The following is a 9614-nucleotide window of genomic DNA, read 5'->3' on the forward strand; positions in this document are numbered from 1 at the left end:
TATATATATACACACACACACACACACACACACACACACACACATCTTGCATTCACATATTTTGTGAAGGTGTTTCTTTTCCTTATCTTCATATTGAGATGTTGATTCATTTCATGTATTATACTGAGACAATTTCTATGTTTAAAATGTTTTCAGTTCAGTTTCAATTTGGCTTATCTATATCTCATCTCATCAATTCACAATAAATGTTGTCTCAAGCCAATTTACGAACAAATCATTTCAATTGCATGTACATTCCAACTGATCCAAGCTCAGTTCATTATTCAAGTTGGTTTAAGACGTTTCCAGTTGAAGGAAACCCAGCAGCTGATTATCTGATATCTAGTTTCATTCTTCTTTATTCTTCTTCTTTATTATTCCATACTTTCTTAACAAACTGCTTGTTTTGTTCTTGGTTATTTTTTCATGCATGGCTTTAAACATGACAAGGTGAAACGCTATACGACTCAGGTGGTTCTATGTAGGAAGTGACTTTGTAAGTCCTCAAACATTTTAATTTCTTATTTGTGTTGCAGATCTTGACACTTTGTCATTAGTTGCCCCATAAGGTCTTGTCATGCACAGTTCAGTTTATCTACAGAACACAGTCAAAGGTACACAGAGTTGACAGATTCTCACCAACTGAGACAGATGATGAAACTTGTGCCAGACAGACCTTGCAGCCAGTAATCAAAGAACAATGAAGTGAGCCTTATTTTCTCTTTTCTCTGTCCTTCCACAGTGAAAATAGAAAAACAGAAACTCTGACTGCAGCTTGCTTTTCTGCGATGGTCAGGACCAGCCTGACCATCACCATATGACTCTGCTTCACTGTGGTATCACTGTGTAACACAGTTTACTGTAAATAACTATCAAACGCGTTGTGTATTTGAGTGTGCACTTTTGCTGTTAGCAGGGAAAAATGAACTCTGTGCAGCTAAAGCTCTGATTGGATGCTGAGCTAGACCAGACTGCAGCTATAGTGTGCAGTGGCTTAACCACAGAGAATGTGTATGGGTAGCGACCGTGCACACACTAGTGGTTAACTGCTGCTTTGTGTGTGGCAAATGTGATGTGAGTGAGAGGGGGGAGGAATTAAGCCTGACCAGAATTACAGTGTTTTACTTAACCTTGTGCTGCAAACACAGTCCTTTAATTAGTTGGACTAAATGAGTCGCAGAGCAAAAGGAAGAGGAGCCGAACTTTGTTAAAGCGCTGCACTGTGCCCTGTGAAGAGTAAAAGATCAGGTTGGTCTGCAAAGCTTTTTCACCTCAGTGAAAATGAAAAATGAGTCAAGCAATGACTTAAACATTACATTAGAATGTGTTTCAAATGTTTCTGAGGGTTCAGATTAAACATGGAGGATAAACTGGCAGACCATACACAATTCTCTTCAGCAAAGTTTTAACTCCTTAAATTAGTTGGTTATCCGTTGGCCTTGCTTGTTTCATACATTTAGATGACCTTTTTCTTTTTTCGTTTTTTCCTTTTTACTTTACTAAGATCTTTGCTTTTCCCTTCAGTCTGTCCATATGGTGAGTTATAATTAAGTGCTTTCTTTGTTGCTACACTGTAAAAAAAAAAAAAAAAAAAAAAATGGCCTTAATTTACGGTAAAAAACTGGCAGCTGTGGTTGCCAGAATTTTACCGTCTCTATACAGTAAAATTCTGGCAACCAAAACTGCCAGTTTTTTACCGTATTTTGAAATTGGAGTATTTTACTGTATTTTAGAAATACGATAAAATTCTGGCAATCAAAACTACTTGTATTTTATCATATTTTGGAAATGCAGTATTTCAACCAAAACTGCCAGTATTATACTTATGGTAATTCCATGTATTTTCTATGGCAACACAATGTTTTGGATATTACGGTCAGTAACCGTTGGTATTTCACAATTTTCTACCGTAAATTTACTGACGTTTTTTGCAGTTTCGACTTACGGTAGTTCCATGTAATTTCTACGGTAATGAAATGTTTTTGGATATGACAGTCAAAAATTGTTGGTCTTTTACCGTTTTTTACCATAAATTTACTGACTTTTTTTTACAGTGTAGCTACCAGTTCATACATTCTCACTTGAAATCTATTTTTATGTATGAAGGTGATCAGATGGTGAATGAGGTGTGTTTGTTTTGAACCTTGTATTTTCTTTGGTTTCAGAAAAGCTTTTGATTGATGGGTTAATAGAGATCTGAAACACAAGGACAGAAAACTCTGATCTTTACAAAAGATGGACATTATTTTTCCTGACATACGGGAGAAGAGATGGTTCATTCTGGTTCATTCTGGTTGGATTTTTGGTTTGAGGTGAGTCAGTGTCTGAGTCCAGAGGCTGTTAAAGCCATGGGACATTATCAAAGCAGATTTTAAATATTTATTTCATATTTCTGCAGTTTAACAAAAACATTTTTTCAAGAAAACCAATGACATCCTCCTCCTCTGTTATACATTCGTACATACTCTATGGGATAAACAGATGGACATGCATCCTTGAGGCCTTCTATTTAAATCTAGATTAATAACTAGGGGTGAACCGGTTGCAGTTTTCTGGCTGATTCCAGTTTCGCTCTATGACAATTTTTTCTTTTGAAAAGTTGTTAAATATAGCAATGAAGTCTCTAAATTGGCAACAGTGGGGTAGTTATTGTTAACCACAAGCTGTGACCTGGCGGGTGGGTTGATCAGTCCTCTCTCACCCCACAGAACAGAGCAGTGGCTGATTTTCAGACCTTTGCTGTAGTTGTACCATGATAAAGATTTTTGGTTTAGTCTGACAGACAATCTGTCAGACTAATCCTGAACAGGATGCTGTGCAGCTGCAATAACTGTCCCTGTAAAACACACAGGCCCTTTTTGCTTCAAGGATTTCTTTTTATACTCAAGTTTCTTGTAGCTTGAGGCAAATGTTCCCTTACCACCACCGCCACACTTTACCAGAGCTTCACAACTCAGACACATTTACTTTTCTACAGTATATTTAATTACATTGGACAGTACTATGGAAACTGAACTGCTAATCTATCAGTAGGGTTGCATGTTGAGGGGTTGGTCTCCAATGCTTTTGAGGCCAGGCTGTTGTTCTTAAAACTTGAGTAAACTTGGCAGCCCTAATGTTGCAGCCAAGAGGTACTGTCAGTTGACCCCCAAAGGTCATGACCCCTGCCCCACAGACAGACCCTGGGTGAGTTTTGACCCAGAATTTTCTTGCTATGATGTCATCGCTGTGATTCAGTATTCTTCTTGCACAGTTTGTGAAAGTCATCCTTCATTCAGATTCACCCCTGGCTATCAAAAATGCTCTTTGAAATAAACCCACACCAAACAACACAAACATAAATAATACAAGACAGCAATAAAATAATTCATTAGGATGCCTGGCAATGAAAGGCAAAAAGTATACAGGAAATAAGTGTGTTTACTTTAGTGTGTTTACTTTTTCACAAGTGTGAAATTTTTCACCTGTGTTTATCACTTATCTAGAAAATAACCTGTTTCAGTGCAGGTTATATATAAATTTTTTATTTTTTGTTCAAATTAATGAATAAGTACTTCATTACAAGTCATGATGGTTTAGGTGATCTTAACGTTAAACTGCATCATTCTATGTGAGTTTTGGTCCGTCTTTCTGGATCATGGTGACAGATCTGATAACAATCTAAGCTAGCTGGAATTTGGACGGTGGAGACGGCGTGGAGCCACGTCTCATTTGGCAGCTTTCTGACTCCCTGTCTGTGTCTCACTGCGCTGACAGATCCCATCACCACTCCCAGCCCTGCCCTGCTCTCCACCTCTTCACTGACACACACACACTCTGCATGTACCTACATATACTCACACTGAATCATTCACCATCCCTTGACTGCCATTTGGCTTTATCTCACACAGGTTGGAAGTTTCTCCTGTTGTGAACAGCGCAGAACGTGTAATCAGAACATCCAGAAACACAGAGCCATTAAAGGACTGGCATGGCCTGCTTGTGTTGTTTATGATAAACCTGCCTGGATAGTTTTTTTTGTTGTTGTTTTTTTCACACTGTTAGCCGGGGATGTTGGCAAGCTGCATCTTTTCTCTCTTATCAGTGGATTCCTATCAGATCAGCTAAACATGTCAGTGAACAGTGATCTAAGACATTTTTTTTTCCTGCTGCTCTGCTCAACGGGGCAAGAAGAATGCAACCCTGCCATTTCACTGTCTTCTGTGATTACAGGTCGCCCTTGTGTATGTGTGGGTGGTTGACTTAAAGTGAGCAATAGCTTCTGCTGTCAGTAAAAACTAGAGCTATGAAAACAAAAACAAAACTGTGTAGAGCTGCAGAAGTAAGGTAAAGGTGGTTTGGTTGAGTCTTTCAAATGTGGAATATCTAATGATAGCTTCATTATGACAGTCATCTTTGGGCATAATATAATTCTCTAATAAACCTAAATAGGTAAGTAAGTATGGTTACTTTAAGAGCCTTTCACAGACCATCATAAAGCAACATATAGAAAACCAAGTAAGTGCTATTAAAAAAAATTAACATTTCTGAAAAGCAATTATCTATAAACCAAAGATATACATTGTCACCAGGGTGGTATTTTCACATTGCAGGTCCAGTTTTTATGCTGAAATATAATATTCCTCAACTTTTCTGACAAAGTTGGTTATGGGTAGAGGTTGGTAGAGTACCCAAAAATTGTACTCAAGAAAGAGTAGCAGCACTTCAAAAAGTGGACATCCAAGAAGTTACTCAAAAAAGAGTAAAAAATTATTTGACTAAAAAAATATCTGCCCAAGTACAGAGTACCTCATTAAATTATCAGTCGATTAATATTTAAAAATTACATCATCAGATGGATTCCAAACTGACTCCATCATGTTGGGGTCAGAGCAACATGGGGCCTCATCCTATGCAAAGGGATTCTTTGCTCTTCCAATGGCTGAAGAGCGTTACGACTGGAACTGGGAGTTTGGGCATTACAACAGAAAGCTTGACAATCACTCTCAGAGAAAAGTCAGTACATGTGTTACTTTGTACACACAAAACTGTTGAACATGGATGGATGTGGTGTAAATGCGTAACTATGTGCACAAGTTTATTCTCATAGCTCCGAATAATGATGGCAGAAAAAAAAAATCAATTACTTTCGGAGCAGTGTGCTTCTGATCTATAATTTATAACCTTCTCCTCAACATTTTGACGTGCAGATTTTCTTTTAGCTAGCATGTGTGTGTTGCTGTGGCAGCACACATTTCCCAGTCTAACAGATCAGTCAACAGATCAGAGGCTTGGAAAGCTGTGCTTGTCTTTGCAAACCAACAATTCTCTGGACTGAAAGGCACTGTCTGCTCTCATTAATTGCTTTTTACATGATCAAAAGTAAGATTTTTAACAGCTCATAGCAAACACATAGTGATTATATTCATGCAATGCAATAAATTAATCAATGTATGAATTCATTAATTGGTGAGATTGATCCTGACACAGTGCTGTGGTAGACGGTTCTGCAGAAATTTATAGCTTCGTTATTTTGAGTTTTTCTTGGGTTCGGTTCTGCAGCTGGATCGTCTTAGTTGCATGTCCCAACAGAAGGGATATTCTGTCTCATGACTTCATTGTGAATATGGCAGACAGTGTGGGGCAAGACTCATGGATTACTAAGAAAGATGTGCCATGCTGGCTACACCCAAACGAGCTGGTGGTGGGTAGGGAGAAAAAAGCACTTTGCTCAAATAACAATAACACCCTGGGCACTGACAGCAGAGTCAGAAAGGAATCAGTGTTACATACAGACTGGACATGAAGTGGGAATGGCATAGAGAAGAGAAAGAGAGAGCACTTATATAGCTGAGGTGAATTAAGCTTCACATGGGAAGCACAGAAACAACCTGAATGATGTCCTGACCCATGGAGGATCATCAGAGTGCCCTTTGGAGGAGTTTGTGGGTCCTGCCCAGACCAGAAGACCCAGATCAAAACCTTTAGACCACACTGGGAAGGAATGTAAAGATGACAAGCAGGAGTCTCAAGAGGCACTGGCAGGCAGGGCAGCGCAGCTGGACGACTCCAGAGGCCAAGAAAGAGGAGGTGCTAACCAGTGGACAGGAAGGATTGGCTTAGGGTCCAGAGTGATATGGGAAAACTGTCTTGAGAGAGAACTTGTTTTAGCATTCATTAGATGGACGTTGTAAGATTCAATAAAAGTGCTCAACAAGCCTACTTGGAACGCAGTTGTTTTACAGTTTGAATATATATCCAGTTCCTGTGGTCGGTCCAGAACAGGAAGGCTTCTTTTGTTCCAATGGCCTATCAGACAATCCATCAGATTGTGAACGCCATCTGTTCCCAGTCGCCCTCAAAATATTCCTTCTGAGTGAGACAAAGCTTCCTTGAGTGGAGCTTTCCATCCCACTCTTGTTGGTGAAGTGTGGTAGCAATGACTGTGTTAGATGTATCGACTTTCATTACAAAAGTTTCAGCAGGATCAGGATGGAGGCAGATGGGTGCTGTGGCAAACAAGTGGATGAAACACAGGACAGCTTGAACAACCTGCAGGGAGAACTGCAGGCTTGGCAAGCTACATTGTACACACAGTCTGACAGAAGTGAGGCTGCCATGCACCAGCACCAGCAGACTCTCTGAACACCACCAGCAAGGTGGGTGAACTGTCTTGCAGAACAGACAGGTGGAGCAGCGTCTCAAACCAGCAACCCACCAATTACAGGACAAACTCCTACCACTGTCGCCACCATGGCTTTGCTTGTTAGCTTAGCTCTTTCTTCACAACAGATTGCAGTAACATTTAGATTGCATATACATCTGTCTCCGTTTACATTATGCTGTCACTTGTGAACAAAACACCAAGGACTTGAACTCCTCTACTGAGGCAAAGAGTAACCCCAAATCTAGAAGAAGCAATCCATCTTTTTCCAGTTGAGATGCATGGTCACACTTAAAGGAGTTGGATATAAGAGTGCTCCAGTGCACCAGAGCATCCTTAAGTAGATAGCTTTAAGGATAGTCCTTAAAGCTAACGCCAGGAAAATTACAGCAACTCCACAAAATACTTCAGTAGCCAGGGCAGTAAGTGTTCACTAGATCCGCAAAACAAAGGATCCATTATTTAAATTCAAAAACCAAGTACTTTGATGCCCCAAAACCTCTGGGTCCTGACTTACTGAAAGCTTTAACTAAATGTAAATGTGGAATACTGAACATTGACATTCAACTGAATTATATGAAAACAAGATTAGGCACAAGTTGTGACAGTTTGTACTAAATAAATTAGAATTGTTACCACATGAGCCCTCCTGAAGAGGCTACATATTTTGAAGTTAGATTACATCTTAATCACTCTTTCTCCTGCCTAAAAACTAAAGACTAAGAGGTCACTCGAAGTCAAGGTGCAGTGTAAGTGTAGTTGTTGGATTTAATTGAATTCAGCTGATGCCACACTGTTGTCATTAACGCTGCAACAGAAGGGATATTCAGTTCATCTGGAAATTACTGATGCATTTGCTGGAACTCAAACTATCTTAGTTGTAACTAAAAGGGAAAGGGGGATTTCCTGAAGTGTTCCTTTAACATTCCATTCCCAAACTTATTGAAAGGTTAAAATGCTAAACCAAGGCTCATGAGAAACTCACATTTTAATCAATTAAATGTTCTTTGATCCATTACAGTTTACCTCTCAAAGTAGAGTGTGTACAGATTTTTTATGAAAGGCTGTCTTTAAACAAACATGCAAAAGGAAGTATTTATTCTCTTACATGAGTTCCAGACCGTTCTTCCCACCCCCAGCTGCTGAATGACTTATCCAGTCTTCCTGTCTATCTGGCAGCAGATCTATTAGTTCAGCTGCTTGCTTCACTTGGATAGATTACAGTACATGCTGGTTTTCCTCTCCACCTTTGTGCCTTTCCAATTCTCTGTGACAATATCTACAAGGACGGCTGGAAAACAACCAAGAGACGAAACAAAAATTACCTCAATATTAGAAATTTTATTTAAGGTACAAGAGTGCTTTGTATCTGACCATATTGAAATTACTGGAAGAAATAAACATCTTCTAGAAAAAGAAAATCTTTTTAAGAATTGATTCATTTGGTGTTCCGTAGCACAGACTGCATGCAACTTTAAAGGCTAACATAATGCCTGTGAATAGTTAAATGAACACATTGCAAAATAAGTGCTGTGTTGTGTAGCTCAAACTCATACAGATTTTTTTACCAACTTTAGAAAACAAAAGTTTAGAAAAGGAAACACATTCAGTTCTTGTCTTCAATCCTTTTTGATTTATATAAATTACAGAAGTTAGAGGATATTAAACAAAAATAATAGTGACCTAAAACCAATGTATATAAAGGAAATTGAAATTATACCTTGAGCATGGTGATGTACCTCTGGCAGCAAAGTGAACATAGTGATTCATGTTGCTGAATAAAGTTTTGTGGTCTTATGAGGCAAAAATAGAAGAGATTCCCTAAGCCTCAGTATTTAAAGACAGACCCAGGTCTTTCAATTTAATGTATAATTCAGCACAATGTCAAGAGATGTAAAACACTCAGGACACTCAGATCTGTTTGAGTGGCAAGTAGAAGCCCAACAAATTTACTGTAATGCTCCATTTGATATATACATAAAAACTCTATTAGAAATTGCTTTGAGTTTATTTCAAAATCAGATGGAAAAGCAAGAGAAAAAAACAAAAAAAGGAAAGGAATGTGGCAAAAAATGTATAGGGTGAAAAAGGAGAGAACGAAGGGTAGAGAGAATACAAGAAAACAAGAAGTCTGCTTCTCCACCAGCAGAAAGAGAGAAAAGAAAACAGAACTGAGAAACCACAGAGACAAACATCAATATGTACAACAGCAACATCCCTGAAGTGTATGCAGTAATTAACACAAGATGTATTTGGTGGCGGCCGCAGCCCTTGACACAGTGTATCTGTAAACACCTGAATCCAAATCCCCAGCAACATCTATATGAATGGAAACTTTCCTGGATCATTCAGGCCACAAAAGATCAAGAGACAGCCAGACTTTCAGCAGGTAACAGGCTAAACAGCAAAGGTGCTCTGTTTTATCCTGTTGATATTGTACTTTTTGTGTGACTTTTATGGCAAAATCAGTATAGTGGGTCTGTGGTAGAAGAGGCAGATGTCAGAAATTAATGATCTAGTCCAGGTTTTAAGAATGTTAACTTTTAACCCTCGTGTGCAACGGTGGGGGTATATCAGACACCCCTTGGCATAACTGTTGCGTTATGGTGGTGGTGTTAGTTCATAACAGCAAGGATCAAGTTGGCTTACTTTGTGTTACAGCCAGGAACACACAGGAACTAACTAACTGTGTTAACTCAGCTGCATGCCAGCATCTTGCGTGAATTCTGGTGTTTGTGTTTTGTGTTGCACTACACCACCGTTACAGTGGCAGGTTGGCTTCCACTGTATTACAGTCAGGACAGTGGAGGTAGCTAGCTAACTGTGTTCAGTCAGCTGCGTGACTCCATCTAACATGAACTCTGGTGTTTGTGTAAAGTCACAAATAGTCATTGAGCTGTTTGGTGACATGGTGTGTATCATACTGAATATGAACCAGAACAGCGGCAGATTGGCTTGTAGGATGTAGTAG

At 39.1% G+C, this 9614-nt stretch overlaps 1 long non-coding RNA gene across 1 annotated transcript; it reads right to left on the minus strand.

Moving 5' to 3' along the window:
• Positions 1-4844: 4844 nt before the first annotated feature.
• Positions 4845-7334, minus strand: LOC107836033 (uncharacterized). The gene is made up of 3 exons (XR_001661889.1): positions 7283-7334; positions 6203-6559; positions 4845-6124 (listed from the first exon to the last, which is right to left on the minus strand). It is a non-coding gene; the product is annotated as an uncharacterized LOC107836033 (long non-coding RNA).
• Between the last annotated feature and the right edge of the window lie 2280 nt (positions 7335-9614).

The sequence above is a fragment of the Poecilia formosa genome, unplaced genomic scaffold (assembly GCF_000485575.1).
Source record: "Poecilia formosa unplaced genomic scaffold, Poecilia_formosa-5.1.2 Scaffold36, whole genome shotgun sequence".
Classification (NCBI taxonomy): Eukaryota; Metazoa; Chordata; class Actinopteri; order Cyprinodontiformes; family Poeciliidae; genus Poecilia; species Poecilia formosa.